The sequence below is a fragment of the Zonotrichia albicollis genome, chromosome 16, assembly GCF_047830755.1.
Source record: "Zonotrichia albicollis isolate bZonAlb1 chromosome 16, bZonAlb1.hap1, whole genome shotgun sequence".
Taxonomy (NCBI): Eukaryota; Metazoa; Chordata; class Aves; order Passeriformes; family Passerellidae; genus Zonotrichia; species Zonotrichia albicollis.
This window is the reverse complement of record NC_133834.1, coordinates 5,063,553-5,090,197: the sequence shown is the minus strand read 5'-3', so window position 1 is coordinate 5,090,197 and position 26,645 is coordinate 5,063,553. Positions and strand designations below refer to the sequence as shown.

The 26,645-nt window shown below is 51.8% G+C and overlaps 1 protein-coding gene across 3 annotated transcripts in view; it reads left to right on the top strand.

Moving 5' to 3' along the window:
• Positions 1–26,645, top strand: part of ELFN1 (extracellular leucine rich repeat and fibronectin type III domain containing 1) — a 103,047-nt gene that overhangs the window by 405 nt on the left and 75,997 nt on the right. Inside the window, exons 1-2 of one of the 3 annotated variants that reach the window (XM_074552546.1) lie at positions 2,445–2,736; positions 21,514–21,626. The exons of 1 other annotated variant lie outside the window; for it this stretch is intronic. The gene's annotated coding sequence lies outside the window, so the exon portion shown is untranslated. Of the gene's footprint in view, positions 1–2,444; positions 2,737–21,513; positions 21,627–26,645 lie in introns of those variants that run through there. One more of the 3 variants, XM_074552547.1, reaches the window with a different exon arrangement.

Below are 26,645 nucleotides of genomic sequence, written 5' to 3'. Positions count from 1 at the left end.
GAGGGAGGGGAGCGCGGGGCCGGCGGCGGGGGGAGCGGGGCCCCCTCCCCTCCGCGGGCGGGGAGTCCCCGGTTCGGCCGGGACTGCCCCGCTGTGCTCATCCCCGGGGCGAGCGGGAGATCGGGAGCGGAGCCGCTCCGGGACCACGGAGCCGGGAACCCCTGCGGCCGCTCGGGCCGCGCTCCCTCCCCCGCCCAGGGGGGATCCCCACTTCGGGGTCTCCCTCCGAGCCGGGGCATCCCCCGGGGCAGCCCCTGCAACTGTTGCCTGCGGGAAGCTCCGGTGCTCCGGGGGCAGAGCCGGTGCCGCGGGCAGCAGCATCGCCGCGGGCAGCAGCATCGCCTCGGGGGCAGGGGTCTTCCGCCCGGGTCGCCACAGCGCCGCACGGAGCGCTCGGACAGGGGTGACCGTCCCCTCACCCCAAATAACCCTGCAGGCTGCGAACCTTGCGGTGGGAGCTGTGGCAGAGCCGCTCCCCGGCTCCGCTCCCCCCGCCCCCCCAATCCCTTCTGCATTCCCACGCCGGCAGTTGGGACCTGCCTCCCCCCACACGCGCTCCCTCGGCGGCTATTTCTGTCCTCCTCGCCGAACGCGCCGCACATCGAGCTTTAATTAAAGAAAATTAGTGGAGGAGGGCGAGGGGGGGGGTGTCCGTGCTCCGGAGAGGGGGACGGTTCCCGGGACCTCTCCGGGTGCGACTGCTGATGGTCGGGGGAGGTGGGGGGCATGTGCCCGCCTGAGACTTTGAGCCGCTTTCGCATGGTTGGTTGTTGTATTGGTTTTTTTTTTTTAGAAAAGGGTGGCGGTGGAGTGGAGGGGTGTGTGTGTGTGTGTATGGGGGGGTGGTACGGACACACGACGACGCGGGAACGCGGTCCTTCCCGGAGGGTGTGTTGCAGTTTTAATTATAATGACAGATGTTGCCGTAAAGTTCCGTCTCGGTTCCTGAACACAAGCAGAGCGCGAAGCACCGGCAAACTCGCCCGTCGGAACGGGCACTCGCCCGTCGGCGCAGCGGAGTTGCCAAAGAATTTTTTGGTTGTGTTTTAAACGAGGCTGGGCCGGGTCTGGGGGTGCTCGGGGCGGCGGCGGGGCGGTGCGTGGAACCCGGGGGTGCCGGGGGGATGCGGGCAGCCTCCGCTCCCTGGGTAGGATCCCTCCAACAGCCCAAACCCCGGCGGTCCCCAGTTCTCATCCCGCTCCATGTGGAGCGTGGCTGCTCGTCCCGTGCGCGGCCGGACCCTCCGGTGCCGGGGAGATGCCGAGTGTCGCCCCGCAGTTCTTTCCTCCTCCAGCTCTCCCTGGACAGAATTCCCCGCACCTCCGCTCATCCCTGCCTTTCCGGCTCGGGACCTGCGGTGCTGCCCACGTCCAGGCTATGATTTGCAGCCCCGGGAAAGCCCCGCGGAGGGAGGGAGGGGACGGGGGGGACTGGCATCACCGGGCTCCCCCGGGGCAGAGCCGCCGCTCCCGCCTCCCCGGCCGGGGACTCGCCTCCTTCCTCCCGTCAGCTTCGCGCGTTCCGCCGCCGCTTCGCGCTGGATTAAATATTTAGAAGTTTGCAGCGGTGAATAAAGCGATCGTTAATAGAAATTGATGGCACCGATGCAAAGGGGGTGGCACCGGCGGCGGGAGCGGCGCGGCTCAACGGGAGCGGGCGGGGCGCTCCTGGGAAGGTTTTTAAGGGGTTTCACCCCAAGTTGAGGGTTTATCGCTCCGATGCTGTGGCAGCGCCAAAACCCGGGAGCTGCTCTTCACATTTCCGACGATGTCATTAAAAAGCATGTTTTTTCCGCCCTGCCTGCCTGGAAAGAATAACCCTCTGCTTTCGCAGAGACGAGGCAGCCCGCTCGAATTTAGCACCTAAAATCCCCCGTCAGCACCTCCCGCCGTGCTGCCTGACACCAAGCAGGGCTCACACTCCTCCAGACCCTCCGGGTTTGCCATGGCAGCGGGGATGCTGCTGGTAGGGACCGGGAGCTGTCCCCAGCCCCCCGAAGTGCAGCGCTGTGCAGTGGAGGGACCAGGCGGCCTCAGCAGGGAGGGGTGGGAAGGACCCGGGGCTGGCGGGTGCCCGGTGAGCCCTGGCCCCGCACACCCCGCTCCGAGCTGGGGCAGCGCTCCGGGCAGCGGCGGGGATGGGGCAGCGCTCGGGCAGCGGGATGCGGACCTGGCGAGGGTGCGGAGGCAGCGGGAGAGGGGAAGGAAAGACGAGCTGGAATAGCATGGAGGGGCGAGCAAAGAGGGAAAGAAAGGGCGAGGGTTGCCCGGGGAGCGGGCAGGAGTGCGGGCCCTCTCCGCAGAGCCGCTCTTCAGTGGGAGCCAGCGGCGATGGGCAGCGGCTCGCCATGGGGATAGGCAGGGCGGAAAGCCGTGGGGCCGAGCTGCTCCGGGTGCCAGAGACAGTGTGTATCCAGCAGGGCGGGTCGGTGCCGTGCCCACGCCCGCCCACGCCCCTCGTCCAGGCCCGGTGCTGCCCACGCGTGTCCCAGCCCGGCCGCCGCTCCGGGCCGGGGCAGCGCCGCTCTGTGACAACAGAAAGTGGCTGGAAAGGGGCGAGGCGTCACACGGTCTGCCTCCGGGAGGCAGGGAAAGGCTGAGGGACCGATGGGAAGGCATGAATGAATGAATCTCCATAAAGAGCCCCAAGCAGCAGGGAGAGGGAGAGAGGAGGAGGAAGGAGAGGAGGAGGAAGAGCCTGAGCAGGGCAGCCAGCAGCAGACGTGACGCCGGCAGGTAAGGGGGTGCCGGTGCAGCACCGCCGTGCCCGGGATGGCAGATTGGGGGGCACAGCCAAAGGGGGAACAGGAGCTGCCGGGATCCTGCATGGGTTTGGGTATTATTTTTTTTTTAGGAAGCATGTTTTCCTCCTGACTCCTTGCAAAATGTGGAGTCTCTAAACTTCCTAGGACTCCTTTCCTCCCCCGGTACCGCCGCCCCGAGCCCGCCGGCTGTGGAGGGCTCCGGGCAGGGCAGCGGCCCCGGCGGCCGGACCGGCTCCGCACCGGGGCAGCCCCGAGCCGGGCCAGCCTGCCCGGTGCCAACGCCACTCGGCCGGGCGTCTGGAGTTACCTTGCCGGGGATGTGCAGCTTCTGCCGTGGCCCCTTTGCTTTGGGGCTCAGCGGGGAGCTCCTCTCCCCCCGGTCTCCATCCCCCTTCGGCTCTCCGTCCCTGCCGCGGTTACATAAGGCAGAGGAGCCGGGAGCCAGCGCTGCCGCGGGCCGGATCACCAGGATCGCACCCAGGGATGCCCAGAGCCGAGCTCAGCCTTGCCCGGCTGCTCTCCATCCTCGCTCGCCCCTGCTCCGCAGCCCGCGCTGAGCCACCCGCTGCCTGTCCCTGCTCGCTGTAAGGCACAGGTATCCCTACCCACACAGACACCCTGCTCTGCCCTGCCCTGCCCTTGGCGCTCCCGCAGAGCTGCCCCGCACTAACGCCGCTGGAATGCCCGGCCCGGAGAGCAGCCTGGCTCCCGCAGACGGGCCCACGCCAGGGCGATGCACTCTGGAAGTGTTTGCACACAAACACAGCGCTGCAGGCAGCACCCGGGGCACGCTCCCGCACACACGTGGGCCGGTGCTCAACCGGGGCCGGAGATGCTCAACCGGGGCCGGTGATGCTCGCCCGGGGTTGGTGATGCTCGCCCGGGGCTGGTGGTGCCCACCCGGGGTTGGTGATGCTTGCCCGGGGTTGGTGATGCTCAGCCGGGGCTGGTGATGCCCGCCCGGGGCCGGTGCTCACCCGGAGCTGGTGTTGCTCGCCAGGGGCGGCTCAGGGCTGGTGGGTGCTCTCATCGTGCCGGTTCCCAGCCCGGGAAGGCGCTGGGAGCTCTGCCGGGAGCACTGCAGGCCTGGCAGGGCAGCCCTGGCTGGCTGCGGTGGGCAGCTCTGCTCTGCGGCTGCCCGCAGCCTCCCCCTGCCTGACCGAGGTGCTCCGAGCTGGGATCAATAATGCCTTTCTGATTGGCTTCGGTTCCCCATTCAAAGTCACTGCATTAGGGCTTGATTTTTCTCCCCTTTGACTCCTGGCCAGATTAGATTGTGAATTTGGCTGATTTCAAGCTGCTGGGGGAGGGAAGAATCATACAGCGAGCAAGAGAGAGCTGAAATATCCTACAGGATCCCCTGGAGGGGAGAGAAATCAGGTCTAGATAAGAGCTTGTTCTCCCTGTCTGGCTAATGCTTCCCTGTTTGATGATCAGAAAACACAAGATCTAACCTCTCACCAGGATGCATAGCTGTGAAAGGTCAGGCTTTTGGCTTGTTCTAGGTGCAAGGTTTGTTACTGTGAGCTGTGGATTGTGCATTCCAGTTCTCCTGTCTGTGCCAGACACAGGAGTGCACGATGCATGCAAACAGAAGGACGTGGTCAGTGCTTGTGAGAGTTAGGAGCTGAGCTCTGGGTGTAGAGCTGAGGTTGGAGGAACTGTGATGGGAACAGGACACGAGGTCCATGCCCTGGAGAGTCCAGAGCTGTCCCATCTGTTTGTCAAGTCTCAGCCCCATCCTTGGCAAGTTTTTTCCAATACTTATTTCTCCATGTATGTGCTGGGGATAAGTGAGTGGATTGTGTCAGTGAAGCCCTGCATTCCAGAGGGACACAAAAAGCAGCACCCAGCCGTGCTGGTTGGGATGCTCATCTCTGCTGGCTGCTCCAGGACAAGGATTTCATGCTGAAAAAGCCCCAGCAGCACAGCATCACCTGCAGCATCCCAGCTGCCAGCTCTTGCTGTGAATTGGTGTTAGCTCCAGGTAAAGCAAAAGCCTGGCATTATGTGGTTTTTCAGCAAAGGGCACTGGAAAGTCTGGTGGAGCAGAGGCACTTGTGAAGGAGCTGTTCTGGGCAGTGAGGAGCCTCAGGAAGAGAGGATGTGGGGCTGGGGGCTTGCTGCGGGTCAGCTGTGCTGTTCTGGGCAGTGGGGAGGCTGCTGTGCAGTCACCAACAAGGCTGTGAGTGCAGGGCTGAGGAGATGGGAAGCTGCTGTGGAGACTCTAAAGGAGGTATGAGCAAGGAGCACAGCCCTGAGCAGTGCTTGGCATGATTTTGTGCAGCTGCTGGATTTTCTTGGTGCTGCAAACCCAGGGCTTGGGAGGGTTGGAGTGAGCCCGATGTCAGGACAGCCTTGGGGTGGAGTATCTGGTGTGGGGAGATGGAAATCTGATGGCCAGCAGTGAACTGGGCCCAGAGGAGGGTGATGAGGAGGAGAGGAGCTGTGTGGAGCTGGATGGGACAGCTATGGAGTCATACACTGCCCAAACTGTGGGTGAGGAGGGAGGCAGAGCAGTGAAAGCAGCAGGTCTGTGAGGACCTTGGGGTGAAGGGACTGGAGACCCTGAGCCTTGGCCCAGGGTGCAGAGCAGTGCCAGGGGCTTAGTGGAGAAAAAGAGGACAAAGAGCATGAAATTATTTGTGTGGTGTTATTTGGCTGCTGGAGTGGGGAGTGTGTGCATCCAGCACAAGGGTAATTACATCTCTATAACAGGAGCAAACAATAATCAATATCAAAGAAAGGAGTTGGGGGAGTTAGCTCCAGGTGAGGGGGACCTGGAGCCTCCATGCACTGTGAGGAGCTGGGGCAGGAGGGTCTGGGGGAGGTGGCACTGAGGGTGCAGGGGGTTTATGAAGCTGGGGAGGTGGAGATGGAACTTGGTGTGGTTATGGCAGGAGCCTGTGAGAAAGCTGCATGTTTAAAAAACCACCTCAATAACCAAACCCAAAATGCCTGTCAGTTAGGGCAGGCTCAAATCTGTTGTTTGGGCTTGGCCTGGGCACTACCTGGTCTGGTCCCTTGTGCAATGTGAGGCTCAAGGCACAGTTGAAGATGGCCCAGTGGCTGTAGAACCAGTGCTCATGAGGAAAACCCTCAGCTGATGGGGGTGTGGACAGCTCCCTCAGGGAGCAGAGCATCCCACAGCTGTGTCCTGAGAGCTCCTTGTCCTCTCTGGGCACTGATGAGGGAGAAATGGGGTCCCAGGGCTGTGACGTCTACTCCTGCTGAGTGGGTCCTGCCCCTCTTGGGGACCAAAACATCAGGGGTTTGTTCTAATACACACATTTGATGTGTTCAGGGCTCCCAGAAAAGCCAAATGACCACAACTCTGCTGGCTTCCCCTACCCCTCTCTCCTCTGTGCTTAGAGGGAGTCAGTGGGAAAATCTCCAAGATCTGGGGATTTTTTTTTTCCTATTCCAGCATTTCTTCATGAGCTAGACAAGGGCAATCTCTGAACTCATTCGTATTTTTAAATCTGCAGGAATAAGTGTATGGAAATGTATGTGTTTTACTGTATCAGCTGCTATCAGCTTTTAACTTTATTACAGTAAGTGCAGAGTTTTCATGGGCCAAACTCATTCATTGGATTTAATGGAGTTAAACTGCAGGCAGATTTGGCTACTTGTTTGTGTATATCTTTGTAAAATGGACAGGCAGAGATCATAAAATTTTATACTCTCCGTGGCATCTTATAGGGAAAAGTCTTCCAATATGTTTTATAAACAGCATGCATATTTTGCTACAGTGTATGCTCATACCTAACACAAGGCACTTTAGTGCTGCTTTTTTTTTCCGTTTCCCAGAGCCATATGTACATCTGTGAACTTGGATTTGCCTGCATTATTTTTTCTTGCTCCTCTCTTTAAAAGAGTCTTTAGCAGTTTTAAACAATTTAACTGGATTTCTTTCTCTTTTTTTTTGGTGTATTTGTATCTTTTCCTAGAAATGGTAATAAGAACTCTAACCCTTGCTCTGAAGGGCTCCAAATGAGGGGATAATAATGTTTGTAAAGCCTCTTGCTAAATACCCAAAGCTCTCCTAAACCATCCCAGCTGCAAATGCATGATCTCAGAGCATTTCACAAGTGCTGTGAGACATTTGAGGGGCTGACTTTCCCCCCCTTTTCCCTGAGATACTGTTTTGTTCTATTTTCACGATGTGATGATACCCAGTGTAACATGGAGCAAACTGACACTTGAAGCAGTAGAAAAAATGTATTTCTAGGAGATGGATTTATTTTCTAATGAGGTATTTGATGTTTTTCCAGGCTCTAAACAAATTAGACCCAGATCTGTGGCTGCAGGGCATTGGGAGGGGAAGTGGTTGATGAGCTGAGCTAATTAATTGCACTTACTTATGACTTATCAAATGGTGATCACCACCCCATATGGAGCACTTGAGTGTGTGGAATTGAGGAGAGAGGATATTGATATGTGGGATAAATGTAAAGCAGTGGTCAATGGCAAGGACATAAATAAATCTGGGGATTCGGGTGACATTAAAATAAATTGTGGGTAGTGAGGTATGAGAGAGACTTAATGTCAAAGGAACCCTATAATGTATTTATATTCCCACTCAGGATTTGCTGGAGTTTCTAAATAATGCATTAATTCAATTACACATTCTTAATTAGTGTTTTCTCAAATTGGAGCAACATCATTAATTTACTGCGTCATATTTTTATTTTGCTGGTGTGGTGAGTTTCATTTTCGACTCTTTCCCCTCTCTGGTTTGTGAGACTCATAACACTCAGCTGTGATGCTCATGCCACAAGCTGCAGCTTCTTTGGGAATACCAGATTTCTGAATTATAATTTTTTAAAATATTTTTTTTTTACACTGACAGGCAGCACAGCACTGACCTGACCCCGTAATAGGAGGAAGAGGGAGAAAAAGAGCCTAGATCTGAAGCAGCTCCTTTTGAATGCTGAGCAGCATCTGCTCTCCATAGAGCAGGGCGATCTGCAGCATGCTGGGGCAGGATTACCCTCTTTGGGCTCCCCCAAATGGGATTATTTGATTTTTTTCCCCTCTCTGGACACTCCTGGTACTTGCAGGGATGGGTGCTCCCTGTCCCTCTGGGGTGAGCGCGACACACAGGGCTGCTCCTCCCTGGCACTGTGTAGGGATGGGGGGCACGGGGAGCTGTGTGCCACTCTTGGGGGTTGTCTGCCATCCTGTGGGGCTTGTCTGCCTGCTTCTGCATGGGGAAGGTTGAGGGACAGCTCCTTTGCTGCTGTGCCCCTCGCTGCTCTGTCTGCAGGGAGGGTGTGCTCCCGAGAGCTGCTCTTGGGCGTTTGTTTTTGGCAGCTCCTGGAAAGCAGCGCTGGGTCAGTGGCACACGGGCAGCTGGGGGCTGGTGCCAGGGCTCTGGGCCTTGCCACAAGTCAGGCTTGGGGTCAACATTGTGAAACAAATGGGTTACCTGGTTTATTCGAGTTGTAGGATGGTAACTGATCAGGGAGACCAAGGCAAGCCAGGACTGCTCTCTCCAAGCGACGCCTTCCAGACCAACACTTGTCCAACTTTACACTCTGGGTTTTTATACCTGCCACCCCATTTCTTCCTTTTAATTTTTGTTCCTGGCTTTGCTCCTGTTCCCCACCCTCTGCCCACGCTGTGCTGTGGCTCGGAGGCGAGGGAGCAGCCTCCAAAGGCCCATTCATCACCGCCTGCTCGCCAGGCACCGGCAGCCGCCGCTCCATTGATTGACTGCGGCGCGCAGTGAATTTAAAATCATTACGCTCCTGAGACAGCTTTTAAATATGAGCAAAATCAAGTCTGTGAAGAAGCCCTTGTGGAAAGGGTGTCTCCAGCCAGGGAATTCCATGTGGCACCGAGTGCTGTTTGGATCCAGAGAAGATTCTGCTGCTCTGGACGTCACGGGTGTCCTTGTGTGAGCCCGGACCACTCCGTGCTGGTGTGATGAGAGTGGGCAGGCAGCTGCTGGTGGGGAATTAAGTAGAAATATTTCACTGTTGAAAACACTATTGTGTAAAGCCATCCATCTGCTGCCTGTCTCATGCTTTGCATGAATTAATGAGCTGATTGATTAGGAGAACCTTGCAGCAGCCGGGCGAGGGAAATGATTCCTGTTCTCATGTTACAGGTTGGGGGAGCTCAGAGGTGAACAGGTTAAGATTAAGGTTTCCAAGTTAGGTTGGGTTTTTTTGCTATTAGTGAAAGCTAGAGTTGAGACATTTGTCTGTCTTGTTTTACTGATTGATCAGTCTGAGTTTTTGGATGTGTTTTGCCTTCAGGAGCAGTTGTGAGAGCTTGCTGTGGCTGCCACTCAGCCCCGGAGAGTCTCTCTCAGGATCTGTTCTTCCTGTTTGTGGCAAAACAGCAAAGTCTGCTGCAGCTCTTGGCTGTGGTGTTTGCAACTGTCTCCTTTCTTTCTATTGAGAAAGATAAACTCACAATTTCTTACAGCACTATCTGTTTAACACACTCTCCTCTTGCTCCACAGCCTTTACCAGTCACAGCTTTCTGTAAGCACCCCCCAGTTCCTCACAGTATCTCTCCTGGCCACCTGCAGCTGGCAGAGGCAGGTAACTGATGGCTGATGCATGGAGCATCCCTCTCCTCCATGCTACAATGAGTGCAGCTTTTCAGGAATGGAGCATTGAGCAAATGTCACTCCACAGCCCCAAAAATCTATCAAAGGAAATGACAGTGGCTGTAAGCATTAATCATCCCGTATCATCAAAATAAAGTTGTTGGAATGGAGAATTGTCAAAGGATAAATGTCTTAACTTCAGCTCAGTGCTGGTTCCTTTAATGCTGGTGGCTCACCAAGCAGGAGATGGTAGTTGTATGGCCCAGGGACTTTATTAATTAACCCTTCCCTCTCCAGAATAAACAATTGTTCAGTCTAGTTACCAGAAAAAGGCCTGGGACACTTGAGAAGTTGAAGTAGCTTCTTTTTATCAATGTGATGAGAAATTTGTGCCTGGCCTGGAGTAAAAGCAAGGGTGTGTGTAGCAGAACTGTAGGGGCACTTCCCACTCACCCTTCTGAGCTCTCACTGCCCCCCAAAAAAGGGGTAGGTTTGTTAAAGTAATGCAAAAAAGCAATGATTAAAAAAGGTATTAAACATCTGATTTGCAGTGTAAAAATACCTGTTTCTGCTTTACTCCTGCCAAAGCACAGGGCTGGAAAGCAAACCCTGTAACCCTGGTGGTGGTCTCACCTGCTCAGGGTGATGCAGGTGCAAAGGCTGATGTGGGCAGACATCAGGAGTGTGGCAGACACAGCTCCCATCAGGAACAGTGGGATGAGGGATGCACTGCTGGTGGATTGACTCCTGGGGGTGAGGGATGCACAGCAGCAAGGTGAACAATGAATTGCAAAGTCTGGTGTGCAGCCCAAGGGGGATGGAGAGCTGCTGGAAATCTCTGTGTTTAAAATCTGGGTGTTCAAGCCAGTCTCTTGTGTTTTCTGGCACCATTGAACTTCTGTGCTGCCTGGGTCTGAGCCTCTGTCCTCAGGGGCTGCAGGGACCTGGCCCAGGCTGTGCTTTGCCAGCTGTGCAGCAGAGCAGGGCACTGAGAGGGCAATGGAGAGCAGCTCTGCCTCTGCCCAGCTGTGCTGGAAATGAGGGGTGCACACACAGGGGGATGGGGATTCACACCTTGCTGAGCCCCTCTGCTGCTGTCCCCCCGTCCTGGCTCCTTTTTTACATTGCCCATGGAAATGCTGAAGCCTGGGCTCAGGAATAATGCAACTGCTTCTGGAGATCATCTACACACAGGAGCAAGGGGAAAACTTCAATAGATCAACACGTTTCACCCTCTGTCCCAGTTCGCAAAGGAGCAGAAATCGGGCTGTGGTGTTTGTGTAACTGCTTCATGTGTAAAGGAAAAAGGAGAAGTCTGTGGGATGAGATTCTTAAAGCTTCATTAGAAACCATATATTCATTTAGGTTGGAAAATAGCCTAAAAGACAAAGTCCAGCCATAATGCTTACAAGCAAAGTGAACATCACAGCCCCATCCAAGTTCAGAGAAATTTGTCTCATTGTTTACTGTGTGGGTCAGTTTGTTAATCTTGAGCTTCACTGATGGACTTGGTGATCTTGGAGATATTTTCCAATGTAAATGATTCTGTGATTCTCCAACTATTTTGCAGAAAAGGCCTCTTCTACATTAAAATCCTTTCCAGTTGTGGAGTAGCTTGTAGGTTCTCTAATACCACACTGGCTTTAAGAAAAAGCCCCAAACTTTCTGCATGGCTTTCCCCCTCTCTGTCAATAAAGAATGGATGATTCACGTTATGATTTTTTTTTGTCCATTCCAGTCCCAGTCTTAACAAAACAGCCATAAAACAGCATGAGCTTGTATAGCCCTTAGGACAGCACACTTTCTTTTGCACTGGAACTCTAATTTGTGGGGGTAAACAGAATAACACACTTCATTTTAATGAGGCTGGCTTGGGAATTAGGTGTGTGTCACTTATTGATCTTGCTTTTTCTCCCCATTTATTTTGAAAAGCTGTTGTCTTTATTTTCAGCAGGTGAAATCTGAAGTGTTGTTGCAGATGCTGACTTATTCTGTGGTTTAGATTGCAAGCAGCTCCTCGGAGCCAGGGCCTGTGGGGTTCTGGGAGGTGCTGAGTTACAGGTAACCTGTCCTGCACACAGCTTGTAGAGAGCCAGGCATGGGGACCAGATGGGAAATGACCTCCTGAGCTGATCAGGTTGTCTGAGAGCCCCTTATCTCATCAGAATGATATCCAGAGGGCTGGCAGCTGCATTCAGTGGGTGAACCTGGAAGTGATAACATGCCCAGGGTTATCTGGGGTGCTTTGCTGGGTCCAGGTCCTCCAACACCTGCTTCTGCACTACCCACAAGACTTCCTCGCTTTCTTTGTCCTTAGTTTTGCAGCGCAAGGAAATTTTTGTTTAATTTTAAATGTTCTCCTAAATCTCGGTGACGGCGGATTGACGTAAGCGTGTGCTGGATCAGGGCCTGTTCTCTAATGCATATGGATGTGGACACAGCTGTAAGCCTTCTCCATCTCCTTCTGCAGGGAAGGGAGAGATCTTCCCTCCCTGCCCATGGGTGTGCCCCCTTGTAGGGAGATAGAATATAAGAAAATAAAGATGGTGTAGAAAGTAATCTTACCCCTAAGGAGATGCAGCTGAGCCAATTGTGAAATATTAGGAGTAGGCCTGACTTTAACAGGCCACAGCTGTAAGCAATGAGAAGAAAAGTGCTATAAAAGAATGGGGTGGTTGGGTGAGAAGGGAACTGGAGTCAGTTGAAGAAGAGTCAGTGCTCTGAGGAGCTGTCCATGAGAAACACCAAGGAGATATGAAACTTTTGTGATAAAGAGACAACAGCATGAAACCCCTGCAGTAAGATCATAACACCCTCTCTCCCCTTGCTCCAGGGGCAGCAGCTCTGGGTGCCCTGCCCTCCAAGGAGCACATGGGGGTGAATCCATGTGAGAACTGAATTCCCTGAATCCTCCATGTGAGAACATGGGGGTGAATTTGAGCAGAATGGCTGGTTGCTTGCTCAGCCATTGTCCATCAGGGTTCCTGGTGCAGCCTCCTGGGATGCATGGCAGCAGGGAGAAAGCCTCTGTGTTGTGGTTACCTCTTCCGTGCACCACACAAGCTGGGAAATTCCTCCAAGCCTGATGCTCTTGAAGGTTTTGGGTGCTATGTCAGCACATCAGCAGCAACATTGCATGTTGGCCATGTCTTGTCTGACAGCTTGCCCAGGGTTTTGCTCCTGCTTTGTCACCAGCAGCCAAAATGTGACTGCTGCCTTGGGGTGGGAGCACAAACAGGCTGGGTCAGATGGCAAGGCAGGTTGTGCTCATCCCAGCTGGTCAAACACAGACTGGAAAGCCCAGGCTCTGCTTCTCTTCATGTGTGACATCCCCTCAGTCACACCATGGCCCGTGTGTTTGCTCTAGAGAGCACAGGCTGCTTCCCCATCCCACTGCAATATCTGCAACATCCAAGGGGGCTCCATCCATTTACCAGCATGGATTGTGCCCAGGAAGCTCCTGAATCCATCTGGATGCAGCCTGATGAAACTGCAGGGAGAATATTAAAGGAAAAAAGGTGGAGAGAGAGAGAGCAAGTCAGCCCAAGTCTGTTTATGGCAATTCCATTTTATTTCAAAAGGATAGCAAAGTATAAACCATTTAAATATTTCATCTGCAAAAGAGCCCTGAATGAGTTTGTACCACATGTGCATGAGTGATGAATGAGTGGGGGTGGCACCAGCCCTGCTCAGGCCCATGTGCATGTGGGGGAAGTGGTGATGTTGTTTAGAGTTTTTTTACTTAAAAAGAAAATTCTTTTTTTATTCTTGGTGAAAGTTATCGCTTTCCTAACAGGTTGGCTATCTGGAGTCAAGAGCCTTATCCTGCTCCTTGGTGCTTTCTGCCTGCTGGGTGCCTGGAGGATGCTCAAAATAGCCCCAAATCAGAGCTCTGCCTGCCCAACCTTGTGGAGAGTCACGAGGTCACTGGTGTAACTGGGAGGAGAATTTGTCCTTCTGGCTTTAAAAATAGCTGTGTTTTCTTTAATGGCATTTTCCTTGGGGCAGCCAGGAGCTTGCAGTAGTGCACAACCCAGCTGAGGTGCCAGGACACCCCAGCTAGTCCCGTTTCTAAACCACATTTGTCTCTAAAAACGAACCAAACCAAGCTGGATTTCTTCTTCCTTCCAACATTTTTTTATTTGACTGGCTTCCTAGAGCCAGATTGATGATGTTTCCTCTGTGAAAAATGCTCTCTGGTATAACTAAATAGGATTGTGTAATCTCCAGCAGCTGAAGTGTTTAGTTAGGGTCCATGGGTGGGGTTTTTTTCATCCCAGCTGTGTCTGCCCTCACCCAAGTGTGGGGTTTCTAGTGATGAGTGATTTGGGGCTTATCTCTGGGAAGTGCTGTGAATGCCAGACCCGTGCTTACACCAGGAGAGAGAAATGCATGAATTTTTCCACATCAGTAGGAGCTGGAGATTTTGCTAAAGGTGTCTCCAGCTGCAAGGAGTGAGATAGGGCTCTGCTGGAGAGCTCTGGAGAGGCAGAACTGAGTAGGAAATTTAAATGTGGATTTAATGCCTCAGAAAGCCATCTGCAAGGGAAGGTGCAGGTGCTGCCTGGCTGCTGGCCATGCAACAGGTCACTGGGGCTGGCTGCTTGTGAGGCTGCTGAGGCACAGGTGAGGTGTTTAATCTGACCTGGGAGATGTTCATTAGGGAGCCCAAGGCCAGGGATGTCCCTGTGAGTGCTCTCCATGCACTGCTTGCATGGGGTCTGGCTGGATCAGCTGCTTGTGCCCCCATTTTTACATGAAAAAACTGCATTAAAGGTTGTCAGGACCTGGGATGCAGATGGACAGACTGACCACAGTCAGGGCAGGATGACTGGGATGCAGCTGCCTTCCAAACTCCAGCCTCTGTGTGCTGAAGGGAAAGGAAAAGCAATGAGTACAGTTTGTTTGTTGCCCTGTTGGATGGTGAGGCAGTGGCTGAACCTCTCAGCTGACCCTACACGGCATTTTTGTGGAGTTGCTGTGGTTAAACCCCAGCTCTGAATGGACACGGGGCTGGGAGCTGCACCTCCTCCTGCTGCTGCTCATTCCATTTTGGCACAGAGGCTGTGCTAGGTGTCCAGGGCAGGTCTGTGCAGGCAAACCCACGCTGGGAGGGATGGGTGATGGATGTGGACACAGCTGAAAGCCTTTTCCATCTCCAGGTTTCTGCAGGGAAGGGAGAGAAAAGGGTGTGTCCCCTCTCCCCTTGCACCAGGGGCAGCAGCTGTGGGTGCCCTGGCCTCCAAGGGGCACATGGGGTGAATTTGGGCAGAATGGCTGCTTGCTTGGCTCAGTCATTGTCCACCAGGGCTCCTGGGGAGGGCTGTGTGTGTGTGTGCAGCCTCCAGGGAGGGAGCATCACCTCTGCCCTGCTCGGAGCCATCTGTGCTCACCCCACCATGGCAGGGTGGTGGTCAGGGTGCAGCACTGCCCTGTTTGGGGGTCCTGCAGCCCCCTGTGCCCCCAGCCTTGCCTTGCTGCTGCCCTGAGCATCACATCAGCCTTGCCCCTGGCCGTGCCCCCTCCTCACACCCACCCTGGGGTTTTGTTGCCCAGCACTGTAGCTGATGTCAATTTGTAAAACAATACTTCAGCATTGCCCAGTGAAAACACAGACAGCATTGTACAGCTGGGAGCAACATTGATTGAAGTGATATTTAATCCAAGGAAAATACATGATACATAGTCTAGGATTCCTCGCTTATCCATCATATAATGCAGTTCATGGGGATTAAATATCCCTCCTGTAAAGTTGGTTGAGATCAGTGTTGTTATTTGTTTTGCAAATGATCCTGACAGTGATGCTGAGAGCTATTGATTATCAATGGTTCTTTAAAAATTACTATTATACTGCAAATTACAAACCTTGGGGGTATCCAGTTATATGATAATGGAAAGGCATTGGTGTGTAATGACACATGCATCATAACAAATTTGCTCTGGCTATATAATGGAGATTGAAAGGGACATGATTTATGACCAACAGGATTAGCTGTTTGCCATGATACATCTGAGGTAACATGACAACTGCCTAGCTGTTCATTGTGGCAAGGAGTTCTGATTATTAGAACACTTTAGAAATAAATGAAGGAAAACAAATAAAAGCAAAATCTCCTCTACCTTTAGATTTTAAGTATGTAAACTGCTCTTCTAATTAATAAATAGCAAAAATCCCTCCATCGCTCTCCCAGGAGCATCCACAAAGCCCTGCACAGGTGCAAACCAAGGTTGCCAGTCCTGGTGGAGCTCCTGGGTTTGCCTGGAAAGCCTACAGAGCTTCTGGCCGTGGCTGTGATGGAAGGGCAAGCAAGATCCCTGAGTCTGCTGGGAATTTCAATGCATGTGTGCCCTTGAAGGCAGTGGAGGACACTCGTGTTGAGTTGTGTGCTCTCGTTCCTGGTGATGAATGCCTGATAACACAACTGCTTGTCTTCCAGGCTCTCCTGGTGTTTCCCAGCTCCCTAGATGAGAACTGAATGCTTGATGTGTTTGAGTGCAGCCCGAGGGCTGCTCCAGCCTGTGGTGGCTTTATCAGTGTCACAGGAGCCTTTGGCAGAGCTGGGTGCTGTGACCTTGCCCTGCCACCCTGGGGTGGCACACAGGGTTGGCACACAGGGTTTGGCATTCAGGAAGGTGTGTGGTGTGAAGGTTAACTCCTGTGACCATCCTGTGCTCTGGGTGTGCTGCAAACACCAAATGCCAGCAATGCAAACAAACATTTTCCTCATCCCCCAGCTGAACCCACAGACAGCAGTGCCTGGGTCTGTGCTGCTGGGTTAACATGCTCAGCTGGGCATGCTGAAATGCATGTCCAGGAGCCAGTGCCAGCAGAAGCACCTGTAAAACAAAAGGGAAGGAAAACCAGTTTGCCTTCTTCACCAGCACCTTCTCAGCATCTTTTGTCATGGAGTTGTGTGTTGCACTGAGGGTCACCAGGCTGCCAGTGAGGAGAAATACCCATGGGCAGGAGTCCTCCTCCACAGACACTGATTTACTCTTGCCCTGTGCTTTTTTATTCTTTGGTGCTGCAATAGTAGGGACACTTGCCCAGTAATTTCTTTAAAGAATTTTAGCACTTGATAACATGGCACTTCAGATGGGGGAAGAAAGAGGTGCATACTTATTTAGTATTATTCTGTACAACATCTGAAGGTCCAGCTCCCGCCTCCCATGAATCCCATTAGCTTACCTAGAACTGGGATGGAGGAAGTTTGAAATAATAAAAGGTAACTTCGAGCCCACGTGCACTGGTGGTTGGTGGGAGGGGAGTGCATCCCTGAGCACGAGCAGCACTGTGCTGTTACCTTTATCCAGAGGAATTATTCCCCCTGCCTGGAATGTAAGCAGTGTCCTGGGATGAGGCTGCCAGCCTTCCTCCCAGAGTGAGGAGGAGCAAGGGCTCTTTGACACCACACCATAGGAGCAGTTTATGATATAAAAATCAATGCAGAGTAAAAATTCTCCTTGTGGAAGTGCTGGCCCTTGACTTGCAATGAAACTCTTGTGCTTTTTACTCAGCCTGAGTCCTGTGCAGGTCACCATGAGCTGTGCCCTGTCCCGTGCCTGTCCCTGTGTGTGCTGTGCTTAGGGGGGCAGCTGCAGAGAGGCTCTTTGTTACCAGGGGAGGGGCACACACAGAGGGGGATTTGTTTTTCCAATAAAAATGAAATCCTAGTGTTTTGTCAGTTCTTCATATATGAGAGTTTCTGCTTGTGGAAACAGAGAGCTTTCCAGAGGAGCTGCAGTTTCAAGATTGTGGAGGAAGGTGAACCAGGAAGGGAGGACTCTGGGACTGTGCAGCTCAGTTCCTTTTTTGAAGCAGGACTTTTGCCAGTCTCAGGTTGGTGTTGACTTTGTCTGGACAAGTCTCAGAACTCCTGCCAGGGTGGATGTGGGTGGTGGGCTGCCTGCTCAGTTCCTGCCTTCAGGGGGAGCAGAGGTATTTGGGGTGCAGCTCATGGGCCTCATCCTGTGGCTGCAAACCCAGTGTGAGATCATCTGGCACTTCAGAAAGAAGGAGGAGCGAGGACCTGAGCTGCAGAAGTTGTAGGGCGTGAGGAAAGGGCTGGGTTTGGCTGTTTGTTCCTCTGCTTTGTCACTCCCAGCAGAAGCTGGGTCAGGGCACAGAGCTGGACAGGAGATGCCCTTACCCAGAGCGTGCCTGACCCCTGCACAGATGTGCACAGACATGGATGTGCTCAGGAATGATGTTTGCCCCACCATTACCTTTGTGGATGACCTGACCTGATGTCTCTGATCCAGGCCCTCCCGGGTGGGAGGGCTCTCTTGCAGGAGCTCTTTGATTAGCAAACACTTCACAGTGGCTCAGGGGAGGCTGGAGTGGGAGGAAGAGAGAGCCCTTGTTCCTCTCAGCTGCTCTGGGCTGGGTGGACCTAAAAGTAGCAGGCATGAATGCAGCTGTCATTACCTTAATGCTTTGTATCACAGCTGGAGTGGGACACTGTCACATGTACGGCTTCTGGGAGGTCTTTTGATCCGGCATTGTATCACATTTTGTGACAAAAATCAGTGTAAAATGGTTGAGCTGTGTCCTTCAGCCCAGTAAGTGGCTGCACAAGTCACTGAGTCTGTGCACAGCAGCAAAGCCAGGCACAATTCAGGAGGGACCTCTGAGTGATACAGGGGACAGAGTGGGACAGAGGGGCCACCCAGCTGTCACTGCACTGTGGGTGGGTTGGGTGAAGGTGGGGAGTCCCCCCTGTCCCCAGAATGCTCTGGGCAGAACCTGCTGTCCCTAGAGCAGCATCACTGGGGTTGTGTTGTGTGAGACAACACACAACACACACTGGGGCAGGATTTGCTTCTCCTTGGAAGAGTTTATCCGGAAAATGGGGATATACAAGCATTTCTAGGTGGAGTTTCCCACCCTGGACCATTGCCTGTCCTCATGTGTGTGTCAAGCAGCCCCTTCCTGCTCTGATGGCATCTCCCTTGCTGGGACTGAGTGGGGCAAAGGGACCCTCAAGGATCATGTGGCCTTTTAGAGAAGTTTGTAAAGGATTTGATGACAGCTTAGGAAGACTTCCTCTCTCTCCCGTGTGCTAGTGATGCACATTTATTTCTCTGCCATTGTAATGAAAGTCCAAGTGCTACACAACTGCAGAGATCCTGACATTGGAGCAGCCAGCGTGCACCATTTCTCTGGGAAAAAAGGATCCATCCAAATGGTTCCTTTATGCCATGCTCTAATTTTGCTGCTGTTGGTTTATTTTTGTTTTTGGCTTCTTTTATTCACGGTATTCTTAAAACTTCCCTTTCAGGGCTTAACAGCTTAACCATTTCAAAATCATGCCAAGCGGAAATGTAGCATACGATTTTCTCACTGAACATTGTGCTGAGCGCTCAAATGTATTCTGGATTTGTGGAAAAGCTGCAAAAAACTGGGATGAAAGAGAGTGAGAATTAGCACTCAAATGAAGAGCCAGGTCTTTGCATGATTGGGAAAGGTCTGTGGAAGCAAGCAGAGTGCTCCTGGTTACCTTCTTGCTCTGGCATGGCTCACAGCAGGGTTGGTGGGCAGGCAGGTGGTGAAGCACAGGTCTACAGTCTTTAAATGTGGATCTTAGTCCTGATTGCTGGTCCCTGATATCTGAATTAAGCCCCAGGCTCTGCTACCAGATTCCTCTCTGGGCTTCAGCAGCTCCTTCAGTCTCTTGGGCCTCCCTCTCTTCTTCACAGGAAAGGGATTTTAGTGCCAAAAATAACCCATTTTCCTAGGTGGGCCTCTTTGTGACTCTCCTCTGTGAAATACGTCTTTCTCCCTGTTCCTCCAAGTGAAATACAAAGGAGATGTGATTCACCAGCAGTGCTGATGTGCCAAGGCAGCAGGGAGGCTGCTGGTGTGCAAAGGATGCTTTGTCCCTGCACATGTGCCCCTCTGACACACAGAGCCCCTGCCTGGGCTGCTCCTTCCTGCTCTGCTTGTCCTGTGAGTGCCTGGAGGATCCAGGGCAGAAATGGCCCTGCTTTGGTGCCGGTGGAGCACCTCTGGTGGGAGAAAATGCCACTTTTGGCAGGTGAGGTGGGTGTTGTGTGATCTTATGGACAGTCCTGTCCTATGAGAACTGGTTTGGGACGGGTCTGTTGTGACTTCTGTTTGGATCTTGCTCCTGCAAGGAGCTGCATTTTCCCAAGGAAGAGGAGGGTAAGGGATACATTTGGATATGCAAACTTTCTTGGAACTAAATTATCACTATCTAATGACTGCTGTGATGCTGCTGAGCAAACCTGGGCTCCTGGGATGATCACAGGGGTGCAGACTGGCACAGAGAAGTCAAATGGTGTTGCAGAGCTGAGAGGCTTGTTTTAATCCTGCTTTTCAAATACAAGGGTAACAGAGTTATTTTTTTGTAATTTCTGATTATTTATGATTGTTCACATTAGAAGATCTTTGAGGGTCCTCACTACTTGCAGAAAATGCCTGTGGGACCTTGAGCTGTGGAGCTGGGCTGTGGACCAGAGCTTACAGATGCTCTGGTGGAGCTGGAATTTGCTCTTTACAGCTCTCAAGCTTGTGAGGTGAAGTGAGGGACAGCTGATGATTATTAGTAGCTTTAAAATTAATATTGCTCTTTGGCACATTTAATCTTTCATTAACAGTGAATACAATACATGCTGGGGTGCATCCCAGGGGGTGAAATGTCTTGCCATGGTCTTCAAAGAACAGGAAGGAAGAGCATTTTTTCTGTTATTGTTCATATTACAGGAAATTTCCCCACTCTCTTTTCAGTTAATAACCTCTGGGGCAAGAGCCCCATCCCTAGCTCGTAGGGGAGCAAATCTGAATAAACCAGTAACAGTCATGTTGTTGAAGAGTGGCTCCTCTTGACTTGTTTTTCCCCTGTTTGGATAAATAAGACAATAAGAAGAGCTGCTGAGATAGTTGGCAGAGAAATGGATCCCCCAGGAGATTGGGGCAGTGTTGTTTATTCGTGGGAGCTGCCTGTGCATGAGGGGTCAGTCCTGCAGCTCTGTAGAGAAAAGGGAAACAAACATTCTCTGTTCCAGCACTGGATTCATTGCAAGGAGGAATGACAGGGATCACTAGTGCCACAGCCACCATGATCTTTTGCTCAGATTAGTTTTCTCTTTTTAAGGCAAAAAAAAAAAAAAAAAGAATAATGGCAGGTTCCCGTTAGATCAGATATGGACAAAATAATAGCAGTATCACAGAGATTGAGGTCTGCAAGATTAAAATGTGAGAGGGAGGAGAAATGATAGCTTTGGCCCTGCTTGCTGTTACAGCAGCCATGTGAATAAATGACTCTATGCAGATAAGCAGGGCAAAAATAAAAGGGATGCTTAGGACGAGATGGCAAAAAAAAAAAAAAAAAAAAAGGGAATTAATCAGCAGATTCAACCACTGTAATAATGCAGTAAACATGGAAAATTACATTATATTAGCTCCTCTGCTTCCCCTTGTAGACACTAGCCACAAAGTCATCGATAGGTGATTGCCTCTGAAGGTGCAGTGCAGCAGAATCCAGAGCTCCCTGCTCCTGGGGGAAGGCCTGAGTGATGCTAAAGGGGAAAGTTGACTTGGGAACTGCCTGAGGAAGAAGTGGCTCAAGCGGAGCTGTGGGAAAGCTTGCAGTTCACCAAATTAAAAACCTGCTCCCAGGAAAAGGACGGCCGGTGTGTTTGTCCTCAGTGCTCAGGCAGCTGTAGGGTTCGTGCTGAGCCACAGCTTAATTGCAGTCCTGGGATGTTCCCCTGATGTGGAAGAAATTGGTCTGCTGCAGATTTTTTTGATATATATATATATATTTCTTTTTTAACTAGTGAACTGATTTCCATTTTGTTCAATTTCTCACAAAGAATGACAAGTAGCCACTGCAGCTTTTCCCTGCGTTCAAGCAAAACCAGCATGTAACATTATTTGCAAATTAGCTTCATCCCTCTGGCTCCCAGTTAAAGCAGGAACTGCTTGGTCCAGAGTTGCTCCCAAAATATCCATTTAAACCATGTAATGATTCTGACTCTCTCATGCATAGTAGATGAAAGACGATCCGCGATTTATTTTTGAAGCTTTGAACCCCAAACATGGTCAATCACAGAAAAAAAGATTAAAAAAGGAGGAAGTCATGATAATGCAAAGCTGGGAGAAAAGCAGCCCTGCACTTCACAGTAAAATCCGTTTTCTTTGCACTTTTTTATTAACAGCTTCAACTATGATCAGTGCATAAATCTACCTGCAACACAGGATGTTGGAAAATTACCGAGAGACAGCAACGTCCTCCCTGCTGTTTGGTGAGAAAAGAAGGATGCACCTTCAGGTATGGGCTGGAAAATTGTTTCATCCTCTGTTCTCTATTTGTGTTTCACCAAGCTTGCTCATAGCATTGATTAGAGGGGGGAAATAAGGTGTTTGCAAAAGGGAAACTTCAGAAGGGATTCTCTAAAAGTCTCAAGCCACAGATAAGTGTCTGCTCTGCACCCGAGCAGTGCAAGGCTCTTCAGGCTCTACTGGGGGTTAATGGTGGTGTTTTGTCCTGTGTTTGCTGTTGTTCTTTCCCTGCCCCTGTGGAGGTTTTGGATCCTTCTTCTTAGTGAGAACCAGATCAGCTCTGCTCTGGAGCTCTGGCAGCATCGGGAAGCTGAGCATGGGCCGTGCCATTCCCTGCTTCTGGTTCAGCTCTTCTCTGGGTTTTCCTGGAGTGTTGGGAAGCTGAGCACAAGCCCTGCCATTCCCTGCTCCTGGTTCAGCTCCTCTCTGGTTCTCCTGCAGCAATGGGAAGTTGAGCCCACACTCTGCCATTCCCTGCTCCCGGATCACATCAAACCGCACATACGAAATTGCCGCTTCCCCGGCCCTTGGAAGGGATCACATGGAGAGCTGAGCAGGATGAAGCTGTGCTGGCTGGCTGCTGTTGCTGCTCAACAGCCTTTTTAGAGCAGGAGCAGAGCTAAGCACTCCTCCTGGGTTTCCTTAATCCAGCCTCAATCCATGCACTTCAAACAGGAGCCTTGTTTTAGGGCTGAGCTGAGCGCTCGAGTCTCCCAGAAAGCTGCTCTCGTGCCTGGAAGGGCCAGCCAGGAGCCAAAAGCTGGTTTTACTCTCTTTTGAAGAGGATGGAAATTGCTCCCCATGAGCAGAGGAGTATGGAGGGGAGTTGTGGCTCCCAGGACAAGAAAAGGGAGGGTTGGTGACTCTCTGAATGTGGATTTTACTGACAGTTGTCTGATGCTTTGGGCTCAACATGGACAAGCCACTGTCCCTGAAATCCAGCATAGCAACTGGATTATAGCTGTCACATCCATCTCCCTAGGGAGAAAAAAGGGTTTTTCTCCCTAGAGAGAAAAACAGAGGCCAGTTTAAAACATGCCAGCCTTCTCCAGTATGCTTCCCTAAATGTATGTTTTGTAGCAAACAAGGACCCAAGGGCTGCTTAAATCTTGGTAACTGGTCAGCACTGTGATCCTGCAGGTTGAGGTTTCTCATTTATCTGGGTGGGTTGGTTGCTTGCTTTGCCACCTGAGCAAGTGGTTTGAGGAAATAGCGGGATTGAGCTCATCTGTCATCTCAGTGTTTATAGATGCCTGTCCTGTGGGAGTCGTTGTTTCTGGTAAACCTCTTGCTCTTCATTGTGTCCATCACTCACTGTGGCATTTCCGTTATCAACACGTCTGCTCCCTGCAGTGACCTCTGGGGACTTAACATGGACAAACTGCTGTTGCTGGGGCTGGATTTCACCTGGGGCCTCTTAGAAGGTGGCAGCATTGTGAGCATTGGGTTCCCCAGCACGTGACATGGGCTCCAGAGGAAGCCTGTGGTGGTGCCTGATGTCCCACACTCTGTTGGAGTGTGTCTGTGCTGGTGGGTAAACGGAGTGGAGCAAGACATGCCGGGGTCAGAAAGGAGCTGCAGATTTTGGGGCTTGAGTAGGTCTTTGTTTCACTGATGTGTTTCATGGATGTGCTGGCCAACTCCAAGGTTTCCTCATGTATGGGAAGTACTGGCAGTCTTAGAGAGGCAGCTTAGGTTGAGTTGTGTCTGCTGGGTGGTGCTGGGTCCTGTCTGGGTGTGGATTAGTTAAACAAGTAGTTCTGTATGTATTTATGTATTTTCCAAAAGTGAGGAGGCACAATAGGGGATGGGTGTTAGAAGGGGGGTGGATGAGAGCTGCCCTCGTGGTGCAGGGTCACCTTTGTGCTGAATTTTCAGCTGGAATTCCAGATTTCTGCCACTTCTGCTTTGGCTGTGGTGCTCCATCATTACTTTACACCACAGTGATCCCCAGTTTTTCCTTTAGCCTCCCCCTGCATGACACATGATGCACAAGGGCCTGACACCACGTGCCAGGAGACACCATCAAAGTGGGGTTTGCTCCCTGCAACCTACTGCTTCCACCCTGCATTTCTTGGGAGAGCTCTGGCATCCTGTCAGGCCATGGGGGAGATGTTTTTCACCCCTTCCCACAGCCACGCATGCCTTCCTCCCTGCAGGGAAACCCAAGCTGGCACAGGACAGTGTTGGATGATGCTGCACATTCAATATGAGGATGCTCCTCTAAAGCAGGATGAAGGCTGAGAGTAACGCCTTTTAATGTTCCTTCTCATAATTACCCTCTTAATTACTCAATGAAATGCCCAATAAAACAAATCACTATAATTTCTATTTTATTCCCTGCCTTTTGTGGGTTATTTAAGAGCTCAGGATACATTAAGGAGGCGCTTTCTCATGAGGGAATGCTTTCCAGTAGACGATACTTGCTAAATGGTTTTATGTCCCTGTCCTGTGTGTTTCATCCTCATTTTCCATGCCAGTTTGCTAATTACCAGAGGCACTGGGAAGCACTGCCTCCCTCGCTGCCCATCTCTGCTGTGATGAAGTCACAGCTCTGAGTTTGTGACATCCCCATGGCAACAGCCCGTGATGTCACTAGCGGGGATTACAACTTTGCAAAGCACCCAGGCACAGGCAGCCGGGCTGGAACTCTCAGGCTCTCACACGGCTTTAAATAGCAAGGAACTTAAACACAGGGAAGTCTTTAAGAAGGCTTTAGATTTCCCTTTTTTCACCCTGAAGGAGGGGAGGCTGTTGGCTGCAGCCTCCTTGTCCTGCATCAAGCCCAGCTCCCTCATGCAAATGTTGGGTTTGCTTGGGGATGCTCAGCCCTGCAGTGACCCTGGTGCAGGATTCTGTGGACAAGGGCTGATGTTGGACCTCTCCTTGAGGGGTTGCAGGTGTCCCTAGCCCCATGCAACTCCCTCTTGCTCTGTATTTCTTGCTGATAAAGTGAACACAAAGCAAACCTGGGGATCATTGATCCCCACAGCCCACCCCTGCCCATGCTTCACTCCCTCTAAATTGCTGGCTCCACTGGCTTTCTTCTGTGCTTTTTGTCTAATACTCCTAGTATTTGCATAATAAGACATTGTTCATGCACAGGCAGTGAAGGAGGAAGATTCTTGTGTGTGCCTCTCTAGCAACAGGAAAATCATGTAATAACCACACTTTATTTTGCACCTGGAGAGGAAATCCACCTCCCACGGCTGGTACCACAAACTGTGTGGGGTGTTTAAACACACAGCCCCAAAACTTACACAGGGCAGCCACCTATCTGATATTTCTGTGCCTTGTTTAAACAGCAGAGGTAAATCAAGCAGATGGAAGAGTCAATCTCTTTATTTTAGCTTTTCTGAGGTAGAAATAAAAATGATATTTCAAAGGCCAGCGTGTCTCAGCTGAGCGGTGGTGGGGAAAAGCCGGTGCCGCAGAACATACTGTCCTGTCTCCCTCTTCCTCAGATCATAACTTCTAAGCTGGATTCAATAGAAATAAATGTTCAGTAGTTCCAGTGGTGGCCTTTGGAAATGGAGCTAATGGAACAAGACAAAAAAGTAGTTACAACGTTTTGACAAGCGCTTAAATGTTTAATGCTATGCACGGCTGTGGGGAGGTGGTGGGTGCACCTGCAGGGAGCTGTGCCCCTCGTTAGCACAACGAGTCCTCCCACAGGCACAGGAAATTAAGCAAATGCTGTTGGAGCTGTGTGGTAGTAAACAGGCCGAGGGCAGCTGTGGTTTTGGCAGCTCCACACCGTGCAGCAGGTGAAGGGCTCGGGGGGCTGATGCTGGAGGGAGAGGAGGGTGGCCAGTTCTTGGAGAAAAGCAGTGGAGGAGAGTGCATAACATTTCCCTGAGCTGAGACGGGGGAGATGAAGAGGCTGCAGTGATTAAATTGGATCTGCTGCAATCCTTCCAAAGCAGGCTTAGGAATTAAGAGCCATCAATGTCACATTGAGGGTCACTCGCTGCAGGACACCTCCGGCCTCCCCCCCGTGCCTCTGTTTAGCCCCTGAGGAAACTCATCCTTTGTTTCACAGCCCAGTTGGACATTCCCCTCTGCCACAGAACAGTGAATCCCAGAGAGGAGGGCCTCTAAGAGGCCAATTTGTCTGGAGAGGGAGGATTAGACTGTGTATGGCCAGATTTGCTTTGAATCCAGGTATCGTCAGGGATTTAATGACAGGGGAAGGTGGTGGGGACAGGAGGCACTGAACGGGCTGGGCTGACAGGGATCTGCTGGCTGGTCCCCTGGCAGCAGCAGTGATGGAGACTAAGCCCAGGAGGTGTCAGCTGGTGTTCCCTGTGTGTCAGGGACAGCGTGGTTTGCTCACTGAGACGATTCTTACCATGCCCATGGGACCTGACTGAAGCCACCGTGCTGTGCTGCAGGCTGGTCATGCCTGCCTGTCCCTAGGGCTGGATCCAGCTCACACAGCCTCACCAGAGGAGTCACAGCCTGGAGTAATGCTCCAGCAGCACAGCTGTGCCATGGCAGCCTGCACACACCAGCTGCACCTCAGTCTGGGATCATTCCCCCCAACACCAGCATGGGAATATGGGTGGGACCAGGCAGAGCCAGGATGGAGCCCATCCATGAAACTGGCAGGCATTCCTTGCCTGGGAGTGGGCTGGATTCAGATGCTTTGGTCATGCTGACCTGCACCAGACCAGGACCCCAATTCATCTGCTGCCACCGGTGTGACACATTTACACACATCCCCATCAGTTCTGTGAGGCAGGGCCACCTCTCCCAGCCGCATACAGGCACTGAGCAGAGCCCCAGAGGGACTGTCCAGCTTGACAAACCTCTGTCTGATCTGGGACTCCCACTGAAGGGTTTTTTAATGCCCCTCCTCCGCCTTTCTCCTTATTTTCCACAGCTGGAAGGACAGGTCACAGCAGGGAGATTTTCACACATCATTAGAGCCAAGTGTCCAATTCCACACAGCCGTCAACCCCAATCAGAGCGATTTAAAAGGCAGAGCTTCCTTTAATCATCCGGG